Source organism: Ambystoma mexicanum, chromosome 3p (assembly GCF_040938575.1).
Source record: "Ambystoma mexicanum isolate Mex_15411 chromosome 3p, UKY_AmexF1_1, whole genome shotgun sequence".
Classification (NCBI taxonomy): Eukaryota; Metazoa; Chordata; class Amphibia; order Caudata; family Ambystomatidae; genus Ambystoma; species Ambystoma mexicanum.
The window spans coordinates 393,441,158-393,455,146 of record NC_090925.1 but is presented as its reverse complement, the minus strand read 5'-3'; positions in this window follow the sequence as shown (position 1 = coordinate 393,455,146).

Here is a 13,989-nt window from a genome sequence, read left to right as displayed (position 1 = left end):
AGTCTTCTGTACATACTGCAACAAAATAGTCTGCAGAGGAAGCACTTTCAAAGTGCTTTTGAAGCTGTAATCAAGGAGAATGAGAAACACTGCCCCCTACCTTAGAAATCACACATGCGCAACATTTTCTCCTGTCCACCTGTCCCTCCATATTAGTGTTTGGTGCCTCGTGCCTCATTTCCCTACCCACCTTTTGTCTAAGCTCTCCTGCCAAAACATCCAAAAACAATAAAAGAAATGTTCCTTTAGGAACCACCGTTCACAGTTAAAAAATAGAACTAAAAAAACCGTATAGACTCCATCTACTTTACATTTCTCAGTAAAGTACATAGACTCAATAAGATTTTCCAACATTTTCATTTGCATTTTGTGTTATGCTAATGGGAATATTGTGGCGTTCATCCCCGGTTCGAGGGACTGGAACGGTGGATACCGGCCCAGCAGCCCAAGTTATCAGCCCAAGCAAAGCGAGGCTGGATAACGAGCTCTCCGGACCATTATCCCCCCATTCCAGCCCCTGTAATGAGGGATGAAGGTCATTAGCACCCTAGGTTCCCAAAGTGAGAACCCGGGGTGCTAAAAAAGGAATTTTCTTCCTACACCGGGACACCTCCAGCATCCTGGTGTAGGAAGAAAAACCATTTTCCAAAATGGCCACAATGGAAAGGGAAGGCGGGGTTCCATACAGTGCCCCTCTTCGCTTTCCATGGCAGCCTGCAGAAGGCAAAGAGAGAACCCTATGACAATATTACTACGAGCACATTTTTCTTCCCTTTCATACCTATCCCAATTTCGAACAACTTTACCACAAAGCCGGTCCCAGGTGGACATGGCCACTTTAACCCCATGTGTTGTCCCTTGTGGTCATGGCCAGTAGCCAGATTGTCCGGATCATGACCTTAATCCATGACCCAGACAATCTGGCTACTGCTCATGGCTACCGGCTATACCTCAGTCACCAAAAAGGTATATCACTATTTTTTGTACCTACATACAAAAACATACAAAAACAAAACACAGGCACATTTGCAAAACCATGCTTTCAGATCCTTGCCAATGCTCCTTGCACAAGTTTGCTGGAAATTCACCCATGTTTTATTTTTTCAAAAGTGTCAAATCTATGCACATACAATAGTCATATAACCTAGCCCCATCTGGTTTGTTATTGATTACACGGTACACAGCCCATATTTGTTAAGTGGTTGCGTAAAGATACTTGGTATCTCAGGGTACATCCTGTTGTGTCATTCATAGTTTGCTTATCCCTTCCTTTGGTTGAATATATATATTGTATCCTCACTTGGTAGGAGGGATCATCACCTTAGTGTGGGGCAACCCTGGAATGAAATAATTTGTCTGTGAGGCAACTTTTGTCTCGTAGGGATCCACTATAGTAGTAGGATAGAGAGGTTCTCACGTATAAGACGGTACCTATTTTTGTATTGAGTTTGGATTGGATCAGTTCTAATAGACTCTTCCATAGTTGTATAAGTTATATACTATTATGGCGACAGCATCAGATAAAAGTCTTGCCTACACTGAAGACTATATTTTACAACTATTGAATTCTATACCAGAATTGGGCTTAGACAGTGAGCTCTGTATAGGGAAGGACGATAAATGGAATGAACTCACACAGACTCGAAAGAGACTGGTACGAACAGAGTTACATGCCATAATCATGTTGAAATATCTCAAGAATCAGGCTGTACCTCAGGGTCTGATAGTGCATAATGAACTCAGGCTCTTTTTAGATAATGCAGATTTCAAATTAAAATGGAGCTATATAGCCAACAAGTGTGGGAGAGATTGGCTAGTATTAATTATCAAAACAGCCCAAGAAACCACTAAGAAAATCCTGGTAGATCTAAACGCATTGGAAGAAGATATGAAAAAGAACTTTGACATCGAAATCTTTCAAACTAAATTAGAAGCTCACATGAAAGAAATGCAAGCATTTAAGGTGTATTTATATGTATTTATAATGATGACATGCACCTTGTCAATTGATATTGTTGCATATGTGAAGTATGACACTTGAATGATTATGTATTTTTTGTAATTGTAGATTTATTTGTTTAAATATTCTGTGCATTTTTTATTGCAGTTTTCTGGAGGAATTAAACTTGCGTATATTATATCTTAAATTTTGTATTACAAAAATATGTTATACTTTCTTTTAACATATATTATTGGTCTACGGTTCATGTACTTTTGAAGAATTTTACATTTTACAGGATTACTTGTTTTATGTGTGAAATTGTTATAATGTTATGGTAATATTGTATGCTTTTGAGGGTAGGGGTGAGTTAAGGTTACCATATTTGATTGTAATATTATGTTTGCAATATTTTAATAAATGTTATGTTGTTACCACAATATTATTTCAGATGTTTGTAGACACATTTTATGTTGGTTTAACATTAAATGTTTTGTAAAAAAAAAAGAAATTCTAATAATTTCACTTTTTTACAGTTATGTGATTATTGATTTTGAGTTTTTGTTGTAATACTAGTATATGTTGTAAGAGCATCTAGTGTAAATGTGTGTGTGGCATAAGAGCATGCTGCATATGTGGCATAGGTGTATATTTTGTAAGTGTGGCTGTTGTACGTTTCCGTGTTGTAAGACTGTGTGTGATAAAATTGTGTGTCGTATGGGTTGCAGGTGCATGTGTTCAAGGAGTACGTGCTGAAGGAGCATGTGTTGTAGGAGCATGTATTGTAGGGTCATTTGTCTTTTTACTGTTATGTGATTATTGATTTTGATTGTTTGTTGTAATACTTGCATGTGTTGTAAGAGCATGTAGTATAAATGTGTGAGTGGCCTAAGAGCATGTTGCATAACAGTGTGTGGCAGAAGTGTATGTGTCATAAGTGAGAGTGCTGTAAGACCTTGTGCTGTAAGATTGTGTCGTATGTGTTGTAGGAGCATGTGTTGAAGGAGTTTTACTTGTAGGAGGTGTGTTATAGGAGTGTGTGTAATACGCATGTCTGTATTAGGTGCACATGTCATAGAAGCACGTTATTTGTGTTCATACATAGTCTGTTAATATCGCAAATGTACATGTAAGGTTTTGAAATAAAAAGTACCTCCATTCTACCTCCTAAAGTGTTGATTTCTGTATGAAAAGTGTACATTTTTATATTGAAAGTGTATACATTTGTTCCATCACTTTAAAACTGACATCAAAGTGAGCAGTCACTTGCCTTTGATATGAGTTTTTAGATGTTACTTGTGTAATGCATAAACTGTAAAACTCATCCGCTCTGTGTACAGTTTGTCTGAAAAGTGTACATTTATTCCATCCCTTTAAAACTAACATCAAAGTCTGAAGTCACTTCCATTTGATGTGGATTTTTAGGTGTTGATTGTGTAATGTATGAATAGTAAAACTCCTATGCTCTGTGTAGAGTTCGTATGACTTGCCTTTGATGTGAGCTTTTAGGAAATGTTCATTTTATAATGTACCAACTGTAAAACTCATATGCTATGTTTATGTGATTGGATCGCATCTTGTAGGTGCATTTGTGGTAGCAGTATATGTTGTAAGAATTTGTGTCATAGGACCATGGGTTGTAGAAGTGCATGTTGTAGGAGCACATGTTGTAGGAGCATGTGTCATAGGAGCGTGTGCGTGTGTGTCATAGGAGCATGTGTAGTATCTGCATGTGTCATAGGAGCACGTTTTATAGGAGCATGCATTATAGGAGTATGTGTCATAAGAGTGTGTGGTAAGTGTGCATCATATGTTGTGTGGTTGGAATATGTTTCATAAGAGCAACTGTCGTACATCCACATGCTTTGTGAAGTATGCGTGTGTGCAGTAGGTATGCTTGTCACTGGAACATGTATTATAGGAGTGTGTGATGTAGGCGCACATGTTATAGCAGCACATGTCATAGGAGTGTGACATTAGAGTGTGTGTTGTAAGAGTGTGAAGTTAGTGTGTGTCGTAAGAGTGTGCAGTTAGTCTGTATCATAAGTGTGTGCGTGTGGTAGGAGCATATGCATAGAGCATGTGTCATAGGAGCATGTGTCCTAGGTGCATGTGTCCTGGGTGCATGTAAGAGTACTTGTTGTATGCCTAAATGTTATGTGTATTAAGTGTGTGTGTATTAGGAGTGTGTGTCATAGAAGTGTGTTATTAGTGTTTATATATGTAATGTTAATATCACAAATGTCCATGGAGGGTTATAATATAAAATGTACCTCCATTCTGCTTATGCATTGTAGGCCTCCTAATACATTTTTGTATGTAAAGTGTAAATGTTTGTATTGCACCCACTGTAAAACATATACGCTTTGTGTAAGTGATTGAAGCACATGTTGTAGGCACATGTGTTGTAGCGGCATGTGTTGTAAGAATGTGTATTGTAGGACCATGTGTTGTAGGAGCGCATGTTGTAGGAGCATGTGTTGTAGGAGCGTGTGTGTGTGTGTCATAGGAGCACATGTAGTAGCTGCATGTGTCATATGAGCATGTGTTATAGGAGCATGTGTTATAGGAGTGTTTGTCATAAGTGATAAGTGTGCATCATAAGAGCTTGTGTAGTTGGAATATGCTTCATAAGAGCACACATCATACATCCCATGTTTTGTGTAGTACGCACATGAGCAGTCAGTGTGCTTGTCATTGGAACATATATTATAGGAGTGTGTGATGTAGGAGCACCTGTTATAGCAGCACGTGTCATAGGAGTGTGTCATTAAAGTGTGTGTCGTAAGAGTATGTGTGGGCAGAAGCGTGTGCATAGGAGCATGTTTCATAGGAGCATGTTTTGTGGGAGCGTGTGTCATAGGAGCATGTGACTTGGGATCATGTGTTTAGGTGCATGTGCCCTGGGTGCATATGCGAGCACTTGTTGTATGCCTACATGTTGTCAGTAGTAAGCACATGTGTATTAGGTGTGTGTGTCGTAGGAGCATGTTACTACTGTTTGTATACACGATGTTAATATCATAAATGTCAAGTAGGGTTTTAATGTAAAATGTATCTCCATTCTGCTCATGCATTATATGTCTCCTAAAGTGTACGTTTTCGTATGAAAAGTGTGCATTTTCATATTGAAAGTGTACATTTATTCCATCACATTAAAAGTGACATCTGTCACTTGCCTTTGATGTGAGTTTTTAGGCTTTAATTGTGTATTGTCTGAACAGTAAAACGTGTACGCTCTGTGTACAGTTCGTATGACTTACGTTTGATATGAGTTTTCAGGAGATGTTCATTTTGTAATGTACAAACTGTAAAACTCATATGCTCTGTATACGTGATTTCAGCGCATGTTGTAGCACCTGTGTGGTAGGAGTGTGTGTTGTAAGAATGTGTGTCGTAGGACCATGTGTTGTAGGAGCGCATGTTGTAAGAGAGCATATGGTAGGAGCATGTGTTTTAGGAGCGTGTCTGTGTATCTGTAGTAGAAGCATGTGTAGTACCTTCAAGTGGCATAGGAGCATGTGTTGTAGGAGCGTGTGTTGTAGGATTGTGTGTCATAAGAGTGTGTGCTAAGTTTGCATTGTAAGAGCGTGTGTGGTTGGAACATGTGTTGTAAGAGCATGTGTCATACACCCACATGTTATGTATAGTAGGCACGTGCAGTAGGTGTACTTGTCATCGGAACATGTATTATAGGAGTGTGTGTTTTAGGAACACAGGTTATAGCAACACGTGTCGTAGGAGCACATGTCATAGGACTTTTTGTCATTAGAATATGTGTTGTAAGAGTGTGCGGTAAGTGTGTGTCATAAGAGTGTGTGTGGTAGGAACATGTGTCTTAAGAGCATGTGTTGTAAGAGCATATGTCGTAAGAGCACGTGCCATAGGAGCGAATGTCAAAGGAGCATGTGTGGTAGGTGCATGTGTTGTAGATGCATGTGTCATGGGTGCATGTGAGAGCACTTGTATGTCTCTAGTGTAGTAAATGTGTGTGTATTAGGTGCACGTGTCATAGAAGCATGCTATTAATACTTACACAATATTAAGATCAAAAATGTACGTGCAGAGTTTTAATACAAAATGTACCTCCATTCTGCTCATGCCTCCTAAAGTGTACATTTTCGTTTGAAAAGTGTACATTTTCATATTGAAAGTGTATATTTATTCCACCACTTTAAAACTGCCATCAAGGTCAGCTGTCACTTGCCTTTGATGTGGTATTTAGATGTTAATTGTCTAATGTATACATTGTAAAACTCATACGCGTAATATCTCCAAATAGGTTCATTTTCAAACGTTTTGTCAGTCCTACAATTCAAGCAAAAATCTAGGGGCCTGCAAAAAATGTGGAAAATCGAAGCAAACAATTTGGAGATATTTGGGCCGAAATATGATTTTTTTCCCTATGGGAAAACTGTTAAAAGCTGTTCAAAACATGATAAAAGTTCAAAAGAAAACATTTAAACTATGCAGGCATTAAAGTAGACATCTGTAACTGCTGAACCCATATGCATTCATTGGTATTGGTGGACCCCATACCCTCACCCAGAATAATTTGGCTCACACAGTGTTGGCAATAAAAGGCTGTAGGTTTTTATTGTACAGATATGGTTATGGAGATAACAATAATCACATATCATAATAGTAACATGCTTTTGGGCACCGGGTCCTGAGGTTACCTCCTCTGGCCCGTGCCGCCACACGCGGGCAGGTTGGCGGCTGACCGCGTTCCCCCGAAAGTATCTCCTAGTGACAACCCCTGGAGGCTGGAGTTGCTGTGATTTCTCGAAAGAAATGTTCCATGCCCTGATTTGATAAATGAGTGCCGTCTTTGAGAAAAAGGTCCGGGTGTCCCAATGTAATGACCTGGTGTTTTATGAAGCCCAGGCCTCTTGTTGTCCAGAATTTCTCTAGCTGCCTGTTCAGTTTTCTTCTAGAGATGTCCACTGATTTGTAGCAGTTGGCCCCTTGCCATTTCTTTCTGGGTAGGATGGCCGAGAAATATATTTCTGTTCCCCTCCAGTTGTGAGAAATGCCTGCTAGGGAGGAGCAAATGTCCTCAAGTAAGGTTCTCCTTCCAATGGAAACCAGGTCATTGCCCCCTAGGTGTATAATCAGAAATTCTGGTGGGTCTCTATATGCGACCAGCTCTGCGAGTGTTTCGTGGATATCTGCCCATTTTAGGCCTCTGTATGCCCACTATGAAGAAATGGTGTTTCTGGAGGGTGGCCCTTCTTTGGTCTCTTCTGCCCATCGGCCCGTCCTGAAGATAAATGAGTGGCCGACTATCCATGCTGATCAGAGTGGGGTCCTCCCTTCGCCTGTTGTTTCTGCAGGGGGGGGAGAAAGCAAGGTGAGGAAAGCTGACTATATTATCTGTGGTCTGATGTATCTTTTGTAGAAATCTGATTTCCATCCCATGTTGTTTAGCTGTTGAGGTGCTAAACCTCCTTGCCTTGCTGAGGTGGCGGCACCTATCCTGAAGGAGTGGGTGCCAAAACCCTTTGGGTCCCACCCTGTTTTGCTGATTGCTTTCATCAGCACCCCTTTAAATTGGTAGCTGCTTAGTGCCGAGGCATCCTTGTGGTTTAGAACCCCCCCCACACTTTGGGCCTTTGTGTGTAATAAAGATTGATGATACATACTGGGCAGTTTGATGTCTCATCAATACAATAAATGTTGATGGTTCTTTTGGCCCCAGTTTTTGACTGTTGGATTTCTATGCTGACACTCTTTTGTCTAACCCTGACCTCCATGACACCCAAGCTGTTTGTGGCCTTTGTGCTGGAGGCAATAAGTTCTCCTACCCGGAATGCCCCGAAGTATGCCAGGAAAAAAGCTGTTTTTAATAATATGATCTTGTATGGATGCCAGCATATGGTTTCCAGCTGGCTTGCTATTTGTACCAGCTTGTTGAAGTTAAGCGGGTGGCGGGTGTCCAACTGGGGGCCCTCTATTCTCCCCATCCTTTCATTGCATAGGCAATGAGTGCGTTCTGGGTGGGGTCTGAATCGCCCCGTATTTTTGAGAAATATGAGATTGCAACTAGGTGTCTTTTTGCCCAGTCTCTCTTAAAGCCCTGTTCATGTGCCCATTTTAAAAATATTTCTATGTCTTTAATCATTATTAACTCTACATGGTTTAAACCTGTGACTCTAAATACTGTTTGCAGGCACTTACTGTACTGCGCTGCGGTAGTGCACCCATTTTTGAGATGCCTGGTTGTTTTTGGGCATCCCGGCCTGGGCTATCTAGTGCTGCTGTTGATGCGGTTATGTTGTTGGCACCCGTGTTTGAGGTGCCTGGTTCTTGTTGGGCATACCGGCCTGGGCTCTCTGGCACTGGCGTTGATGCCGTTATTCTTGATTTCCCATTATTGCCCAGCATTCTGCTGGTATTGGCGTCATCTGCTCCTGGGCGTGTGGCGCTAGCTCCCAGAATCTTGGCCACTGAAAGCGAGATAAAGCATCTGCAATGTTATTATCCACCCCCGAGATGTGCTTTGCTTTGACCAGAATGTTTTCTTGTAGTGTGACTGCTGTGATAGCTCATAGAACTTTCAGTACTAGAGAGCATTTGGTAGACCTTCTGTTTAAGGAGACCACTACAGCCATGTTGTCGCACCAGATCAAGAGTTCCGTGTTAGCTAGCTGCCTGCCCCAGATGTGTAAGGTTAGCCAAATGGGAAATATTTCTAGGAGGGTGATGTTTTTTGTCCACTCTGCCAGTTGCCATGAGTTGGGCCAGTGTCCTGCCACCCATTCTGAGTCTACTAGGGCTCCAAACCCCTTGCTCCCAGCTGCATTGGTGAAAAGGACCCTTATTGTCCATGTGTTCAATGGCGTTCGCCAAAGTGAGGTCCTGTTGAAATCTTTAAGGAAATTCCCCCAAATTTCCAGATCTTGTTTCACCTCTGTACCTGGCAGGATGTGTAGATGGGGTTTGGTGTATGATTTGATTTTTAGCTCCAGATTTCTGGAAAATACCTTCTCCTGAGGGATTATTCTGGCTGCGAAGATGAGGCTACCTGCTAATGATTGAATTTCTTATACTGTGCCCTTGTCTTTTGATATCAGGGCTTGTATTTTCTCCAGGAGTTCTGCTATTTTTGTTTTCGGGATTTTGCATAAACCCCTTGCAGAGTCTATTTCAATACCCAGGAAAATTATGTTGGTGGCAGGTTTGGTCGTTTTGCTAGAGGTATACCCCACTGTGAGGCCATTCCTTCTAGTGTCGCCACGGCCCTGCTGCATTCCTCTGAATTTGCTGGTCCATTACCATAAAATCATTGAGGTAATGTACTATTTTGGTCCCTGGTCTCTGTTTTTGGAAAGCCCATTGGAAAAAGGAGCTCAATTGCTCAAATAGGGCGCAGGATACTGCGCACCCCATGGGGAGGCATCTGTCTACATAGAATGTGTTATTAAAAGTAAAACCTAGCCATTGCTGAGAATCCGGATGGACTGGCAATAGTCTGAAAACTGATTCAATGTCCAGTTTGGCCATCAGGGCGTAACTGCCACATTCCTGTATGAGTCTTACCACCTCTTGGAGGTTTGTGTAGGGTACCGCGGATTCCGTGTGTGGACTGCCGTTGTTTAGAGATTAGCCTTTGGGATAGGATAGGTGATGAATTAACCTCATACTGCCGGGTTCTTTTTTGGGGACCAAACCTAGTGGTGATATTAAGTAATTTTTGAGGGGCATGTGCTCCCAGGGTCCTGCAATCCTGCCTAATAGTAATTCCTTCTTGATTTTGCTCTCCACTATTTGAGGGTTGTCCCTGGCCGATTTCAGGTTCATTGGGACATTCTGTGACCCCGAGCCCTTGAAGGGGATGATAAAACCATTGGTGAAACCCTGCCAGATAGCCTCACTGATTTCCCTGTCTGGGTATTTCATGAGTGCTTCTAAAAACAAATTTGGATTGATGGGGGTTCTGCCTGGTGTTAAAACTTGGGTTGCCGGGGAGGGGTTGTTGCTAATCTTTTGAATTTTTGGCTGGCAGTCTGGTGCAGTTGCTTGCTGCGTGCTCACCTTTGCAGTTTGTGCAAGGGTGCTTGTGCACAGGTTCTTTCCAAAGTTCCTGCATGGAGTGTTGGCTTTTGGAGAGTGGTTTTTGTTCTGCCTGTGGGTATTAGACTTTGCCGCCCATGGCTGGTTCTTCCGAAAGGGCTGTTCACCCTTTTTGTGTTTTTTGTTGTCATTAATTCTGGGGCCCTGTGCATTTTTGTTATTTTTGGAGATGGTTTGTGCGGCCTCTTCCTCTGATGGGGGCTCGGTGTTTAGCATGTATAAGTCATTTTGGACCTCGTCCCATTCTATGGCTGGCCTCTCTGACATGCTTCTCCTAAATCTGATATCATATGCTAGCCAGGTCTTCCCTTTTTGAGTGATTTTTACTTCTCTTATTTTATCCATGTATGCCCATAGTTTTCTGCCATCATTGGGGAATTTTTCCTTGTATATCGTTGCCAGGATGGCAAAGGCCTGTAACCAGTTGTCCCAATTCTGTTCTGCCTGGGCATTTCTGGTATGGCTTTCTCCTCTATCTTTTTAGGATCCCTAAAAGCATCTTTCCCTTTGCGTTGGGCTTCTATAAGCGAAGAGATTTCTATGAATTCTTTGGCCCATATGGCCTCTTTGATTGTGGTGTCAATATTCCATGCTAGGCATCTTTGTATCTATTTAGTATTTCAGTCTGGAATGATTTCAATTTTAAATCTAATTGGGCATTGCAGATCATTGCTATGTCTGTTGGGTTGCTGCTGCTTGGCCCTGTCTGCCCCAGCGGTTCTGTACTGGGGGTTGTCTATGCTTTTAAAGCACCTGTTGGGTCTGTTGTTGCTGCTGTTGGCGCAAATGTGCTGGCTGCTGTTGGTGTTGCTGGCACCTGTGGCAGTGGTGTAGCTGGGGCCGCTGTTGTTGGGATTGTTGCTGGTGGGGGGTCACCGTTATGGTAGGTTCTAGGGGTATGCTGGGGTTTGTGGGTCCATTCTCCCCTGTGTGAGGTAATTGTGTCCCCTTGATTTCGAGCAATAATTGTTGCATTTCTGACATGTTCTCGCATACTTTTGCCAGTTTTTCGTTACCTTTTCTTGCGCCTTCTGTTACTTTCCTTCTCTTTGATGGTGTTGTGTCGTCATCTTGACTGAGTGGTGTGGGTGTCCCTTCCCTTGGTAACCCATACATATTCTCCCTGGCCCATGCCCAACCATATTGTTCCGCCGTTTACTACGCCACAAACTAGGATTGACGTCCTTGTATGCCATGTACATGTGGAGAATGTGCAGTTTCTATCATAAATGTATCATAGGCTCTAAAGAAGGTACATTACTTAACATTCTGTCTAAATATAAGAAAGAAACTACCCACAAAAATATGAAAGAATGGCGAATTGAAACTGAGAAATATTTACTTGAATCAGATATGACCGAAATGTTATTGATCAACAATCCTGAAAAAGCCAAAGAAAAAATAATGCAATCAGACTGGATCCAAACAAGATCACAATGTCTCAAAACCAAGCACTCGGACGTTTTTTGCACCTTAATTTAAAAAGCTAGAACACCAGAATCATACATGTTGCAATTCCCGGATGTGAAATTCCGAGACCTTTTCATTAGATTTAGGTTAAATGTCTGGCACACGAGGTCAACTTTGGCAAAATGGAAATTAATTTCTCCATTGCAAAACATCTGTCGTTTTTGTAAAAATCCAAGTGAACCAGAGACCTTACCCCACTTGATAATAAGCTATCCTATTCTGTTAAATCAGGGTTTCTTAATCACAACTGCTGAACAATTATGGCACATCTTGTACAATACTTCCCTTAACAAAATCAGAATTGCACTTGTAAATTACTTAGTAGCACTTGATCTAGAAAACACTAGTCCAGACAAATGAACAAATGTGCCTAACAATGTTAACAATGCTAACAATCCTAATGTTAAGATCTTTTGACTGTTTGGTTATTGTGTTGGCATTGTAAATGATGATCATGGTTCAGTTCTCTCTTCTGTTTTTTTTTCTCTTATTTTATTCAATCAGTGATGATGGTGATGTTTTGTTTTATGTTATGCGATACTTAATTTTACTTTTTATATTGTACATATTATGTCTATATCATGAAATATGAATTGTCTTATTTCAATATTATTGTATGTAATCTTGATAATTTTTATATTTTGTAACTAAAAATTTTAAAAGTTGTATTACAATTATATAAAAAAAATTGTGTTCTGCCGCCTCAATGCCTGCCAGCAGGTGAGGTGATTTTGTGCCGTGTTGAGGGTTCCTGTGATTTTCGTTTGGGACCCATGTCTCTGTTTAGCCTGTTTGATCACAATAAAAAAAAGAAATCTTAAAACTGACTGCTTGTTTGTGTTTGTTTGCTGTGTTGTTGCCCGTGTTGGGTAACTGGTAGATGCTGCCCAAACAAATAAAAGGCTTATGTTCAGCTAAATGCCTTCACCCCCCAGCACTGGCCTGTTTCTAAGTTAAAATCAGGGTGCGCTAAACATTTGTAATGCCGCTTTAAGCGTCTGAGCGCTTGTTTATCATTACCCAGGTCTCTTTGAACTGGCCAAGTTTTTGTAGTTCGTAAAAGGGGATGAGGGGTCTAGGCGAAATGTCTCAATAAGCCCGTTGTCGGCCTGCACCTTAATAATGCATTTATATAGTGCTGTGAAGTGCCGGTATTTGTGTGCTGCTTATTGCTGGCCAAAGACCCTCTTCTTGCCTGCTCCGATCTTTTCTTGTTAGTTTTTAAACAATTAAAGATTTTCCACTCGCCCGGGATTAGGCTCTGCTGCGTTCTTTTCTGTAATTGACATAGAATGCTTGTTCTGTATCTACTGGCCGCCCTGCAGCTTGTCGGCTGTCCGTGGGTGTTTCCACTAGCGCACGCGTTGAAACAGTAGCCTTCCTTTCTCCCCCTTGTAAAACGGGCCGAGATTAGCCTCTGCTATGTTCTTTTCTGTAGTTGACATAGAACACTCGTTCAGAATCTACTCGGCTGCCCGTGGGTGTTTACACTAGCGCATGCGTTGGGAACAGTAGCATTCCTTTCTCCCCCTCGCAACCCGGCGTAGAGGCTCACCTGAAAGGGACAGTGAAATTTATGCCACCTCCACCGGGCTGATCTGCTAGTTCCTCCTTCCTTTGTTCGAGCTGGGCCGGAGTCCTGTTTCCACACGGCACGTCCCTGGGGATTCTCTTCTGTTCATCCGATGCTCGCTGCGCACTTCCCGGGCTTCGGTGTTCTGAACAGGACTATGTTCGACAGAGCGAAAAAAGACGCTGTGGGTGCAACAAACTTTTTAGAATTTCTAAAGAAGCAAAGGTTGGAAGACACTGAGTAAACAGTGAACCTCCTTTTTGTTTGGGTCCCCGTTCAGGGTCCACAAACAGATTGTGCTTTCTCAGAGCATGCTGCTCTTATTTATAAGACCCAGGGGAGCCCTTGGTCTTTGATATGTATAGTAGTGGGGGCTGTGTTCCAGCCCCTGGCCAGATAGCCGACTGTCTGGCCCCCTGGGGGGGCAGGTCTTTGAACCTGGGCCCTGCTTGACTGTTGATTTCCTTGGATGCTTAGCACCTTGCTGTTTGGAGGAAGGGTGAGGTGATTGTTCACACCTCACCCTTCCTCAGCTTTGTGTTGCAGAGACTGCATGTCTCTGCAGCTTAGGGAGAGGAGAGGAGCAGACAGGGGGGGTTGGGCTGTCCCTCTCCTGGCCTGCTGAAGGTAGCAGCAGTTACCCTTCCTCGCCTTGGGTGGCCCTGCAGCATTGCCCAAAATGTTGCATGAAATATTACTCAGGAATATTTTCAGATTTTTTCAAGCAAGCGTACGAAAGTTATTAGGAAAAGTCATTTTCTGAAAACCCTTTGAGACTTTGTCATAAACTTAACTATTCCTTGCGCTAGCAGCAGAGTATAATGTATATTTATATATATATATATATATATATATATATCTATATATATATATATATATATATATATATATATATATATATATATATATATATATATAGATATATATATTC